General features: G+C 33.3%; 2 pseudogenes; both read left to right on the top strand.

The window, feature by feature from the left end:
* Window positions 1-449: 449 nt before the first annotated feature.
* LOC137929244 (NADH-ubiquinone oxidoreductase chain 1-like) lies at window positions 450-1,097 on the top strand (annotated as a pseudogene).
* Window positions 1,098-10,003: 8,906 nt separating this feature from the next.
* On the top strand, window positions 10,004-10,905 carry LOC137929243 (NADH-ubiquinone oxidoreductase chain 5-like; annotated as a pseudogene).
* The last annotated feature ends 4,419 nt before the right edge of the window (window positions 10,906-15,324 follow it).

The raw sequence follows: 15,324 nt of genomic DNA, 5'->3' as shown, positions 1-15,324 counted from the left end.
AGATATTAAATACAAGTTTGTTAAAGAGAAATATGAAAGTACAGATATTGATCTAAAGTATATAAGTAGTAATGAACAAAGGGCTGATATATTTACTAAACCCTTATGTAAAAGTAAATTTAAATATCTAAGAAGTAAATTAGGTATTAGGAAAATGTAACTGTACTTATAAAACTTGATTCTGTAATACTTTGTTTAGTAATACTATGTATGTATAAAGTAACTTAACCTATTGTTTTTGTTAGTTACTATTATTTGTTTCACTTTACAATGAGGAACGCTGTAATTTGGAGAGAGTGTTGTAGTAATTTGAAATTGCCGCGTTCTCAACTTCTCACTACGTCATGACGTTTGACTGTTTTGTTAAACGTCCTTGCCGCCCTCTCTGCTATAAAAGGTTTTGCTAATGTGTATTATTCTGTTAAATAAATAAGTAATTAAGTATAAAGCCTATTAATTACATCAATTCCTTATTATTTTAATATAATTAGATTTAATTGAGGAATTTTATTTTTTTTATGTTGTACTAGTTTAGGAGTTTATACTGTTATAGTTGCTGGATGATCTTCTAATTCTAATTATGCTTTATTGGGGGGTTTACGAGCGGTTGCTCAAACTATTTCTTATGAAGTTAGATTAGCTTTAATTATATTATCAAGAATAATTTTAATTATAGATTTTAATTTAATATCATTTTTTTTTATCAGGAAATAATTTGATTTTTATTTTTAATAATTCCTTTAAGATTATGTTGAATATCATCAAGATTAGCTAAAACTAATCGAACTCCTTTTGATTTTGCTGAAGGAGAAAGAGAATTAGTATCTGGATTTAATATTGAATATAGAAGAGGGGGATTTGCTTTAATTTTTTTAGCGGAATATTCTAGAATTTTATTTATAAGATTATTATTTATTTTAATATATATAGGGGGTTATAGACTTAGATTACATTTTATTTAAAATTAGTTTTTATTTCTTTTTTTATTTATTTGAGTGCGAGGAACTTTACCTTGATATCGTTATGATAAATTAATATATTTATCTTGAAAAGGTTATTTACCTATTTCGTTAAATTTTTTATTATTTTTTATTGGGGTAAAATTTTTTTTAAATTAAATAATATTTTTAGTATAAATTAATATAATAAGTATTCTTTCTTAAGTTTTCAAAACAAATGCTTATACAAGCTCATTAATTTAAATATTAATTAAAAATTAAGTTATCTCAAAATTTGTTAATAATAGGATTAATAATAAAATAAGAAAAGTATATAATAGTTAATAATTGGCCAGTAATAATGTAAGGGTCTTCAACTGGGCGTGCCCCAATTCAAGTTAATAAAAAAATAGTAATAATTATAATTCAGAAAATAATTTGATTAATAGGATAGAATTGAATTCCTTGTATTTTTTTATTAAATGTAAATGGTAAGATAATTAAAATTAAAATAGATATGACTAAAGCAATTACTCCTCCTAATTTATAAGGGATAGATCGTAAAATTGCATAAGCGAATAAGAAATATCATTCAGGTTGAATATGGATAGGAGTTACTAATGGATTAGCAGGAATAAAATTATCTGGATCTCCTAATAAATAAGGATTAGTTAAAGTTAAAAGAGTTAATAATAAAATTAAAGTAATGAATCCAATTAAATCCTTAAATGTAAAAAATGGGTGAAAAGGAATTTTATCTAAATTACTATTAATTCCTAATGGATTATTAGATCCTGTTTGATGTAAGAATAAAAGGTGAATTATTGTTAATATAAGAATAATAAAAGGAAATAAAAAATGGAAAGAATAAAATCGAGTTAAAGTAGCATTATCTACTGCAAATCCTCCTCAAATTCAATTTACTAATATAGTTCCTAAACAAGGAATAGCTGAAAGAAGATTTGTAATAACAGTCCTTCCTAGATGTCCTTCTCGCTATTCTTCGCTCTCTTAACGTCTCTCCTCTTGCTTTGGCGTGGTTTGAGTCTTACCTTCGTGGTCGTTCTCAGCGGATCCACTCTGATGATGTCTCCTCAGACTGGTGCGATCTCGGTGCGGGTGTGCCGCAGGGTGGTGTACTGTCACCACTCCTGTTTTCCGTTTTTATAAACACAGTCACCACTGTAATTTTGTCTAACTTCCATCTTTATGCAGACGACTTGCAGATCTATCGGCATTTTAAAATCTCTGATCTTGATGATGCTATTGCTCTTATCAATGCCGATCTGGAGCGGATCTCTACTTGGGCTAAGTCATTCGGACTAGTAGTAAACCCGAAAAAGTCACAGGCTTGGCTTATTGGGAGCGCATATATGTATAAGCGTCTTGGCGCTGTCACTGCTATCCGTCCATTGCTTTACGATGGCGTTATTATACCTTTTAGCAAATCTGCAAAGAATCTTGGGGTAATCATCGATTCCAATTTGTCTTGGCTCCCGCACGTCAATGAGGTCAGCAAAAAATACATTTTTCACTTCACTCGCTCAAAATCTCAGTATTCATAATAAATTCCTCGTCCAATATGTAAATAAATACAAATAAAAAAAAAGAAGCTCCATTGGCATGTAATGTTCGATTAATCAACCATAATTTACATTTCGACAAATATAATTAACACTATAAAATGCTATTTCAATATTTGCTGTATAATATATAGTTAAAAATAAACCTGTTAAAATTTGAATAATGAGACATAAAGCTAAAAGAGACCCAAAATTTCATCAAATAGAAATATTGGAAGGAGAAGGAAGATCAATTAATGAACCGTTAATAATTTTAAGTAAAGGATGGGTTTTTCGTAAGGTTAAAAATTTATTTATCATTAGAAATTAGATGAACGAAGTGGGCCAAAAAAAATATTTGTAATTTTTACTACTGCTACGAGTGTAATAAATAAGTAAATAATTATTATTGTTATTAAAAAATATGTTTGATTATTGTATAATTTAGATAAGTTAATTTTATTTTCATTATTAAAAAAAATATAAGGATTAAGAATATCATTTATTTCATAATTGAAAAAAAAAATTAAGTCAATTTATATTATATATATATATTATTGAAATAATGAAAATAATAGTGGAAAAAAGTAGAAAAATATTTTTAAATAAATATTAATGTTAAATATTTCATTAGAAGCAATTCTAGAAACATAAATAAATAAAACTAATAATCCTCCTAAAAATACTAGGAATAAAATATAAGAAAATCAATAAGTGTTTAATAATATGCCAGATAATATACAAGTAAATTAAGTTCGAATAAGAATTATTAATCCTATTGATAAAGGATGATTTAAAAATAATATAATAAAAGAAAATAATATAATTATTAATGAAATAAAAATTTTAATGATATCAAAGAATATTTTAATAAAAATAATAATTTTGGAGATTATAGATAAAGAAATTCTTTTTCTTTGTAGTTTTTAAAGAAAAGACTTATTTTTGATTTACAAGACCAATGTTTTATTTAAACTATAAAAACTACTAATGATAATAAATATGATAATAGTTATTTTAATTATATTTATTTTTGGGAATATAATTTTTGCTTCTTAGCATAAACATTTATTAATTGTTTTATTAAGTTTAGAATTTATTGTTTTAAGATTTTTTTTTATTACTTTTAATAATATAGAAAATGATACTTATATAATAATAGTTTTTTTATTATTTTCAGTATGCGAAGGAGCTTTAGGTTTATCAATTTTAGTTTCTATAATTCGTACTCATGGTAATGATTATTTTCAAAGATTTAATTTATTATAAAAATGATAAAATTTTTATTTATAATAATTTTTATAATTCCTTTATGTTTTTTAAAATATATATTTTGAATGGTTCAAATAATAATAATAGTGATTATATTTTTATTTATAAATTTAAGTATTAATATTTATATTTTAGATATTTAAGATATATAATAGGTTGTGATTTAATTTCATATGGGTTAATTTTACTAAGAATTTGAATTTGTTTATTGATAATTATAGCAAGAGAAAATTTGAATAAAATAAAATTTTACTCAAATTTTTTTTATTCAATGTTGTAATTTTATTAATTATATTATATTTAATTTTTAGTGTAATAAATTTATTTTTATTTTATTTATTTTTTGAATGAAGATTAATTCCTACTTTATTATTAATTATTGGATGAGGTTATCAACCTGAACGAATTCAAGCAGGAGCTTATTTATTATTTTATACTTTATTTGTTTCTTTGCCTATATTAATAGTGTGATGTGGAAAAACGTTTATTTAATTATTAAAACAATTTGTGCGCGGAAAATGAATAATTCGCCTACGCGCGGTTGCGCATCGAACCATGGCTCAAATCCGACTCTCTGGAACTCCAACGGCCGCGGGCGCACGTGCTGCGCGTCTTGGCTACCTGCCAAGAGCAAGCAAGAGCGCGTATCGTGCACGCCGTGCGAGTGAGCGAGACGAGTGGGCGAGACAAACAAAAGGTTAAGCGTTGTGACGACGTCCGCGGGAACTTTCACATCTGGCGGCTTTTTTATATAGCAGTATTATTACATACTCCCCCTTTTGACCAGGACCAGTGACCTCACAACTGGTCAAACCGACACAAGCTTTCGCGGTCGGCCGCGAGGACGTTTTGGAGCCACAGGCTCAGGAATCACAGTGCATTCACCCTCTCGCGAATGATAGCGTCTTAAGTCAGAGACATGATACTTCCCAATGGTAATGTCGGACTTATCAGGAAACGCTAACAGGTACGTAGTTGGGCTAACTTTCTTCTGAACGACGTAAGGCCCGTCTCGTTTAGGTACGAACTTAGCGCTGACACCTTTTGCAGAGTTGCTGAGAACGTGCGTTTTCATCAATACGAGGTCGCCGACGTCGAGACTGTCACTTTTACGAATTTTATCTTTAACAGCTTTGCGGAGGTCTTGTTGGTGTTCAATACTTTCTTTGCTGGACTGGAGAGTATCTGCGAGTCTTAGCAGATAAGGTGTGATTTGCGGCACGTAGTTCTCCGCTTCGACAACTGCACGCAAGTCCGTCTGAGCTGCAATTGGTGAGCGAAGTTCGCGAGCAAAAGTCAGGTATGCAGGAGTCTGTTGGGTTGCTTTTGTCAACGATGTGTTTAAAGCGAAACGAATAAATGGCAGAGCTTCAGGCCATTTTTGATGGTGATTTTCCACGAGGATAGCCATTTGCACCTTAAGGTCCCTGTTCTTCCTCTCCACAGGATTCGCTTCTGGATGATACAGGGGCACCAGATTCTGCTTAACACCCAAAACAAACATGGCTTTCTGCATAACATCGGCGACGAATTGGACACCATTGTCAGAAATTAATCGCCTAGGAACACCAAAACGAAGGAAAACCTCTATCAAGATCTTAGCACAAGCTTCAGCAGTAGCTTCAGTAAGCGCAAACAGCTCTACCCACTTACTGGTGGTGTCTTCGACGATAAGGACCCAACGTTCACCCTTGGGACCCTTAGGAAGTGGACCGAACAAATCTACTGCTACAACTTCGAAGCGCTGTGCGGGTACTGGAGTCTGCAACAAGCCTGAAGGCTTCTCATTCGAAGGCTTGTAACGCTGACATTCAGTACAAGAATTGAGATACTCCGCTACAAAACGACGCATTCCAGGAATATAGAACCGCTGGGAAATACGGTGCAAAGTCCTATCAATACCACCGTGACCAGCTGTTGCAGCGTCGTGACATTCAACCATAACTTGCTTCCGACGGTTGACTGGTACAACAAGCTGCGGTTCATCCGTTTCTGCTTCCGTATATCGGTAAAGTATCCCCTTTGACATATGATAACCTCTATCTGTCCACCTACAAATCTCCACTTCTTCCTTTCCCTCCAGGCCCAGGATAATCTTCGCGATTTCAGGATCTGCGAGCTGATCTTCACGAAGAGCGGTTGCCTCCCCTCGTGGCGTTTCAACCACCACCGTACAGACGCCACAAGTGTCTCGAGTCTCCTCAACGCATGGCGGTCGACTGAGCGAATCTGCGATGACGTTTGCCTTTCCTGGGGTGTAGTCCACTTGGAGATCGAAAGACTGCAACTTCATAGCCCAACGGACCAATCTACCTGCAGAAGACTTCAAGGTTAGTAACCACTTCAGGGGCTGGTGGTCGCTGGCGACGCGCACGGGATGACCATCGATGTAGCCGCGGAACTTCTCGACTGCCCACACAACTGCAAGAGCTTCGCGCTCGGTGCTTGAGTAGTTTCGTTCCGCCGAAGTCAGAAGGCGGCTGGCGTTCGCGATCGGACGCTCCTCGCGCGGCGACTCCCCCTGCAAGGGAGCTGCACCTAAAGCATAGCTGCTCGAGTCAGTCCTAAGCACAAAAGGAAGACTATAATCTGGCTGGATGAGGATTGGAGGAGAGGTAAGTGATTTCTTAAGTTCCAAGAACGCGGTGACTTGAGCTTCGCCCCACAACCAAGACTGATCTTTCTTCGTCAGCATAGTCAACGGTTGCGCAACCTTTGCGAAGTTCGGCACGAACTTGCGGAACCACGAGCACGTCTGTAAGAAGGATTTCAAGTGCTTCACATTCGTCGGCTCGTTCATATCGACAATGGCGCTGATTTTGTCAGGGTCCGGCGATAGCCCTTGAGACGAAATCACGTGACCTAGATACTTAACACTTTCTCTAGCAAACACGCATTTAGCTCGATTGGCGCACAGGCTGAAGATACGAAGGCGATCGAAAACAGCTCGAAGATCCCGTAGATGCTGAGCAAAGTTTTCAGAGATCACGATGAGGTCATCTATGTAACCTAAAATAGTCACGCCTTGCAAAGCAGACCCCGAACGAAACCTGTCAATCAGGCGCTGGAACGTCGCTGGAGCGTTGCGCAAGCCAAAAGGCATACGATTGAATCTGAAAACGCCAAATGGTGACACGAAGGCGGTCTTGTCGCGATCCTCTTCCTTGACAGCAACCTGCCAGTAACCTGCCTTGAGGTCGATGGTGCTCATGAAACAACTTTTGCCAGTATACTGCAGTAGATCGTTGATCACCGGAAGCGGATAGGAGTCGACCTTCGTGATGGAATTCAATTTGCGATAATCCACACAAAATCTGTAGGACCCATCCTTTTTAGGTACCAACAGCGCTGGTGCTGCCCACGGAGACTCACACTCTTCGATGACACCCTCCGACAGCATCTTATTAATTTCAGCCTCCATAACTTCTTTTTTCGCAGGCGTCAGGCGGTACGGCGGGACGGCGATCGGCGGGTGGGTGCCGGTGTCAATGCGGTGTTCAGCGAACGACGTCGGTCCTCCCCCTTCTCGGAAAATGTCCTCGTATTCCTGCAATGTCTGCGCAAGGCTTGCTCTTTCAGGTGGTGACAGCATCATACCCTCGTCCGAACGCAACATGTCGGCAGAGGCGCACCCGATGAAGTTACGTGATTTCTCACAACGCAAGGGGTGAATGACCTGAGGTTGATCAGCTGTGAACCACGTTTCATTAAAAATATCAATAACCAAACCAGCTTTACGTATAAAATCAATGCCTAGCAATGTTTCATTGTTAACTGCATCTGGAAAAATAATAAATGTGATAGGTATTGATGCGCCCGCGAGCATCACCACAACGTCCACCAGTCTGACTGTCACGTCACGCACTACACCGTCAGCAAGTTTCACAGTCATGACGCTACTACGCATCGGCTGCCCTAACTTAAGCAACAAGGAGTACAGCGTGGATCCGGCAACGCTACGTTTAGCCGCCGTGTCTAATAGACCGGTACCGCGATAGCCAAAAATCTCTATGTCCAAAATTGGACGGCCTTTGGTACAAACATCCGGACGCAAGCGCTCGGTACGCGAGTTATCCACTGACTGCGCATCAGGCACATCATATACATTACAAACAGAATTTAAAAAAACAGTATTACAATCAAAAGAAACATGGGCTTGACATTGCGATGCCTCGGTTTTGGAATATAAATGCCTATTTGTTGACATAAAATCGCATGAAAAGAACGAATCCTTAGTGTCCGTATTTTTTGTATTACAGTTAACACAATTAGCACGAATAACACCTTTCATACCACAACCGTAACACGAAACTGTATGCGGATCACTTTTAGATTTAAGCCTTGAGCACTCATCGCGATTATGTCCACTCTTCTTGCAATAAACACAAAACCGTTTACCTCGATTCGGCGCATTCGTTGCGCTTACCATAGCAGGTACAGCGACGACGGCGGCGGCGGCGGCGGCGGCGTTGCACGTCGCACGCGCGCGCAATCCCGCACTCCCTGCTCGCTGATCGCTTTGTACACTTTCTCGTGTTAATTTGAAACGAGCCGTGCAACCGGCGAAGTTTCCCGACGGAGACGGATGAGCCGAAGACGACGATGGCGATGGTGATGTCGAGGGCGCTCCTGTGGTGAAGGCCGGCGATCGCAGCAAAAGACTCTCGATTAGCTGGCGGTTTGACTCCGCTTGAGCCTTGGCGAACGCCGCCATGAACGACGATAGCTGCCCCTCGGTCATGAACCTGTCCGAGTCCTCATTCTCGACGTTGTTACGGACGCCTGGAGCCTTGCGACGCGGCATCGCAAACAACAGATGCAAACCACTGACGAAATTCACTCCGATAACGCACAATTGTTAAATTTTCGATGGGATTCTTCTACGACGCTAAGATGGCGAACGGTTGAATACGCGATTTCGTCGATAATTAGCGTGTAGGCCACGGGTTGGGCGCCAGTGTGATGTGGAAAAACGTTTATTTAATTATTAAAACAATTTGTGCGCGGAAAATGAATAATTCGCCTACGCGCGGTTGCGCATCGAACCATGGCTCAAATCCGACTCTCTGGAACTCCAACAGCCGCGGGCGCACGTGCTGCGCGTCTTGGCTACCTGCCAAGAGCAAGCAAGAGCGCGTATCGTGCACGCCGTGCGAGTGAGCGAGACGAGTGGGCGAGACAAACGAAAGGTTAAGCGTTGTGACGACGTCCGCGGGAACTTTCACATCTGGCGGCTTTTTTATATAGCAGTATTATTACAATAGGATTTTTTTTTATTTTCCATAACTTAAATTATATAATTATATATTTTTATAAATTTTTTAGAATAGATTATTTTTTATTATATTTATCTATAATTTTAGCTTTTTTAGTAAAGATACCTATATATTTTGTTCATTTATGACTTCCTAAGACTCATGGAGAAGCTCCGGTTTCAGGTTCAATAATTTTAGCTGGAATTATACTAAAATTAGGAGGTTATGGACTTTTACGAATTATAATTCTTTTCCAAAAAATTGGAATAAAATTTAATTTTATTTGAGTAGTTATTAGATTATTAGGTGGTTTGTTTATTAGATTAAATTGTTTTTGACAAGTTGATATAAAATCTTTAATTGCTTATTCGTCAGTAGCTCCTATAAGATTAGTGATTTGCGGTATTATACCTATAAATTATTGAGGTTATGTGGGTTCTTATATTATAATAATTGGTCATGGTTTATGTTCTTCGGGAATATTTTGTTTAGCTAATATTAATTATGAGCGTTTACAAAGACGAAGATTATATATCAATAAGATATATATCAAGGGGATAATAAATTTTATACCTTCGATAAGATTATGATGATTTTTACTAATAACTTCAAATACAGCAGCCCCACCTTCAATAAATTTAATAGGAGAGATTAGATTAATTAATAGAGTAGTAGGATGATCTTGATTATATATAATAATTATATAATAATTACTTTGATTATAATTTCTTTTTTTAGAGCTGGATATAGATTATATTTATATTCTTATACGCAATATGGAAAATATAATTTAGGAATTTTTAGATTTTACACAGGGGTATCACGGGAATATTTAATATTAATATTACATTGATTACCTCTTAATATTTTAGTTTTAAAAATTGATTATTTTTTTATTTGATTTTATTTAAATAATTTAATATAAAATATTGATTTGTGGAGTCAAAAATATGAAATTTCATTTTAAATCATTAAAAGATATTTTATTTGTTTTATTAGATTTTTTTTATTTTTTTTTAGAATAATAAGTTTTTTTTTATAATATGTTTTATTATGGAGAATTTAACTTTATTTTTAGAGTGAGAAATTATTTCTTTTAGGTCTATAAGAGTAGTAATGTCTATTTTATTGGATTGAATATCTTTATTATTTTTAATATTTGTTTTAATAATTTCTTCTTCTGTAATTTATTATAGAGGAAGATATATACATTCTGAGTTAAATTTAAATCGATTTATTATTTTAGTTTTATTATTTGTATTATCAATAGTTTTATTAATTATTAGACCTAATATAATTAGAATTTTTTTAGGATGAGATGGGTTAGGTTTAGTTTCATATTGTTTGGTAATTTATTATCAAAATATTAAGTCTTATAATGCAGGAATGTTAACGGCTTTATCTAATCGTATTGGAGATGTAATAATTTTAATGGTTATTGCTTGAATAATAAATTATGGAAGATGAAATTATATTTTTTATTTGAATTTTATAAATAATGATTTTATAATAAAATTTATTAGATTTTTATTAATTATTGCAGCTATAACAAAGAGAGCCCAGATTCCTTTTAGATCTTGATTACCTGCGGCAATAGCAGCCCCCACTCCAGTATCGGCTTTAGTTCATTCTTCTACTTTAGTTACTGCTGGAGTTTATTTATTAATTCGATTTAATGTGATATTAGTTCATATATTTTTTTTAAAGTTTTTATTAGTTTTATCAAGATTAACTATATTTATGGCTGGTATTTCTGCTAATTATGAATTTGATTTAAAAAAAATTATTGCTTTATCTACTTTAAGACAATTAGGATTAATAATAAGAATTTTAAGAATAGGATTAGCTGATTTAGAGAATGTCTCATTTTTCTTCTAAAATTGATATTAGAGACGTAACCTAACTTTTAAATTTTTATATTTATGCCGTATCAGTGTATCGCTAGGTGGAAATATTTCCGCTGGCCGATTAATACATTCGTATTAGTTTTCATTTTTGATTGCTTTTAATAAAAATATTAAAAAGACAACTTCAAACTTCATGCAGTGTATACGAAACACCTGGTGTTGTTTTGAACTTCAAGATTTTCTAAGAAAGTCTCATTTTCTTCTGAAATTGATATTAGAGACGTAACCTAACTTTTAAATTTTTAAAACTATGCCGTATCAATGTAGCGCTGGGTGGAGATTTTTCCGCTGGTCGATTAATACATTCGTCTTAGTTTTCAGTTTTGATTGCTTTTAATAATAAATATTAAAAAGACAATTTCATATTTCAAGCAGTATAAACGAAACACCTGATGCTGATTTTCGCTTCAAGATTTTCTAAGATAGTCTCATTTTCTCCTGAAATTGATATTAGAGACATAACCGCAATCTTAAATTTTTTAAATCTATGCAGTATCAATGTAACACTAGGTGGAGATTTTTCCGCTGGTCGATTAATACATTCGTCTTAGTTTCCAATTTTGATTGCTTTTAATAACAAAATATTAAGAAGACAACTTCAAATTTCAAGCAGTATATACGAAACACCTGATGGTTATTTTCGCTTCAAGATTTTCTAAGAAAGTCTTTATTTACTCCTGAAATTGATATTAGACATGTAACCTAACTTTTAAATTTTTAAATCTATGCCGTATCAATGTAACGCGAGGTGAAGATATTTGCGCTGGTCGATTAATACATTCGTCTTAGTTTTCAGTTTTGATTGCTTTTAATATAAAAATATTAAAAAGGCAACTTCAAATTTCAAGCAGTATAAACGAAACACCTGATGTTGATTTTCGCTTCAAGATTTCCTAAGAATGTTTTATTTTTCTTCTAAAATGGATATTAGAGACGTAACATAACTTTTAAATTTTTAAATCTATGCCGTATCAATGTAACGCTAGGTGGAGATTTCTCGCTAATCAATTAGTACATTCGTCTTAAATTTCAGTTTTGATTGCTTTTAATAAAAAAATATTAAAAAGACAACTTCAAATTTCGTGCAGTATATACGAAACACCTGATGTTGGTTTGCACTTCAAGATTTCCTAAGAAAGACTCATTTTTCTTCCTAAATTGATATGTGGGACGTAACCTAACTCTTAATCCGCTGGTCGATTAATACATTCGTCTTAGTTTTCAGTTTTGATTGCTTTTAATAAAAGATATTAAAGAGACTACTTCAAATTTTAAGCAGTATAAACGAAACACCTGATGGTTATTTTCGCTTCAAGATTTTCTAAGAAAGTCTTTATTTACTCCTGAAATTGATATTAGACATGTAACTTAACTTTCAAATTTTTAAATCTATGCCGTATCAATGTAACGCTAGGTGGAGATATTTGCGCTGTTCGATTAATACATTCGTCTTAGTTTTCAGTTTTGATTGCTTTTAATAAAAAATATTAAAGAGACTACTTCAAATTTTAAGCAGTATAAACGAAACACCTGATGCTGATTTTCGCTTCAAGATATTCTAAGAAAGTCTTAATTTACTCTTGAAATTGATATTAGAGACGTAACTGCACTCTTAAATTTTTAAATCTATGCCGTATCAATGTAAAGCTAGGAGGAGATTTTTCCGCTGGTCGATTAAAACATTCGTCTTAGTTTTCAGTTTTGATTGCTTTTAATAAAAAAATATTAAAAAGACAACTTCCATTTCAAGCAGTATAAACGAAACACCTGATGTTGATTTTCGCTTCAAGATTTTCTAAGAAAGTCTTAATTTACTCTTGAAATTGATATTAGAGACGTAACCTAACTTTTAAATTTTTAAATCTATGCAGTATCAATGTAACGCTAGTTGGAGATTTTTCCGCTGGTCGATTAATACATCCGTCTTAGTTTTCATTTTTGATTGCTTTTAATAAAAAAATATTAAAAAGACAACTGCAAATTTCAAGCAGTATATACGAAACAACTGATGTTGTTTTGCACTTCAAGATTTCGTAAGAATGTCTCATTTTTTTCTGAAATTGATATCAGAGACGTAATCTAACTTTTAAATTTTTAAATCTATGCCGTATCAAGGTAACGCTAGGTTGAGATTTTCCCGCTGGTCGATTAATACATTAGTCTTAAATTTCAGTTTTGATTGCTTTTAATAAAAAAATATTAAAAAGGCAACTCCTATTTCAAGCACTATAAACGAAACACCTGATGTGTTTTTGAGCTTCAAGAATTCCTATGAATGTCTCATTTTTCTTCTAAAATTGATATTAGATACGTAATCTAACTTTTAAATTTTTAAATCTGTGCCGTATCAGTGTAACGCTAGGTGGAGATTTTTCCGCTGGTCGATTAAAACATTCGTCTTAGTTTTCAGTTTTGATTGCTTTTAATTAAAAAAATAATAAAAAGACAACTTCTATTTCAAGCAGTATAAACGAAACACCTGATGTTGATTTCCACTTCAAGATTTCTTAAGAATGTCTCATTTTTCTTCTAAAATTGATATTAGAGACGTAATCTAACTTTTAAATTTTTAAATCTGTGCCGTATGAATGTAACGCTGTGTGGAGAAGTTTCTGCTAGTCCGATAATAAATTCGTCATAATTTTATTTTATGACTTTTTTACTCCAAAATTATTTTAATAAAAAATCTAACCTCATACAGCATATACGAAACACTTGATGTTGATTTTCGCTCCAAGATTTCTTAAGAATGTCTCATTTTTCTTCTAAAATTGATATTAGAGACGTAACCTAATTTTTAAATTTTTAAATCTATGTCGTATCAATATAACGCTAGGTGGAGATTTTTCCTCTAGTCGACTAATACATTCGTATTAGTTTGCATTTTTTATAGCGTTTAATTAAAAATTATTAAAAAGACAATTTCAAATTTCAAGCAGTATAAACGAAACACCTGATGTTGATTTTCGCTTGAAGATTTCCTAAGAATGTCTCATTTTTCTTCCTAAATTGATATGAGAGACGTAACCTAACTTTTAAATTTTAAAATCTATGCCGTATCAATGTAACGCTAGGTGGAGAAGTTTCCGCTAGTCCGATAATAAATTCGTCATAATTTTCTTGTATGACTTTTTTACTCCAAAATTATTTAATTAAAAATCTTACCTCATACAGCATAAACGAAACACCTGATGTTGATTTTCACTTCAAGATTTCGTGAGAATGTCTCATTTTTCTTCTAAAATTGATATTGGAGACGTAACCTAACTTTTAAATTTTTAAATCTATGCCGTATCAATGTAACGCTTGGTGGAGATTTTTCCGCTGGCCGATTAATACATTCGTCTTTATTTCGATTTTTGATTGCTTTTAATAAAAAATTATTAAAAAGACAACTTAAAATTTCATGCAGTATATACGAAACACCTGATGTTGATTTGCGCTTCAAGATTTCCTAAGAATGTCTCATTTTTCTTCTGAAATTGATATTAGAGACGTAACCTAATTTTTATATTTTTAAATCTATGTCGTATCAATGTAACGCTAGGTGGAGATTTTTCCGCTAGTCGATTAATACATTCGTATTAGTTAGCATTTTTGATAGCGTTTAATAAAAAATTATTAAAAAGACAACTTCAAATTTCAAGCAGTATAAACGAAACACCTGATGTTGATTTTCGCTTCAAGATTTCCTAAGAATGTCTCATTTTTCTTCTAAAATTGATATTAGAGACGTAACCTAACTTTTAAATTTTAAAATCTATGTCGTATCAATGTAACGCTAGGTGGAGATTTTTCCGCTAGTCGATTAATACATTCGTATTAGTTAGCATTTTTGATAGCGTTTAATAAAAAATTATTAAAAAGACAACATCAAATTTCAAGCAGTATAAACGAAACACCTGATGTTGATTTTCGCTTCAAGATTTCCTAAGAATGTCTCATTTTTCTTCCAAAAATTGATATTAGAGACGTAATCTAACTTTTAAATTTTTTAATCTATGCCGTATCAATGTAACGCTTGGTGGAGATTTTTCCGCTGGCCGATTAATACATTCGTCTTTATTTCGATTTTTGATTGCTTTTAATAAAAAATTATTAAAAAGACAACTTAAAATTTCATGCAGTATATACGAAACACCTGATGTTGATTTGCGCTTCAAGATTTCCCAAGAATGTCTCATTTTTCTTCTGAAATTGATATTAGAGACGTAACCTAACTTTTAAATTTTAAAATCTATGCCGTACTAATGTAACGCTAGGTGGAGATTTTTCCGCTGGTCGATTAATAGATTTGTCTTAATTTCCATTTTTGAATGCTTTTAATAAAAAAAATTTTAAAAAGACAACTGCAAATTTCAATCAGTATATACGAAAAACCTGATGTTGG

Source organism: Battus philenor, unplaced genomic scaffold (assembly GCF_028537555.1).
Source record: "Battus philenor isolate CCGP_79_NKW_IND1 unplaced genomic scaffold, ilBatPhil1.0.hap1 SCAF_47, whole genome shotgun sequence".
NCBI classification, from domain to species: domain Eukaryota; kingdom Metazoa; phylum Arthropoda; class Insecta; order Lepidoptera; family Papilionidae; genus Battus; species Battus philenor.
Note: the sequence above shows the minus strand (reverse complement) of the source record. Positions and strands in the feature narration are given on the sequence as shown.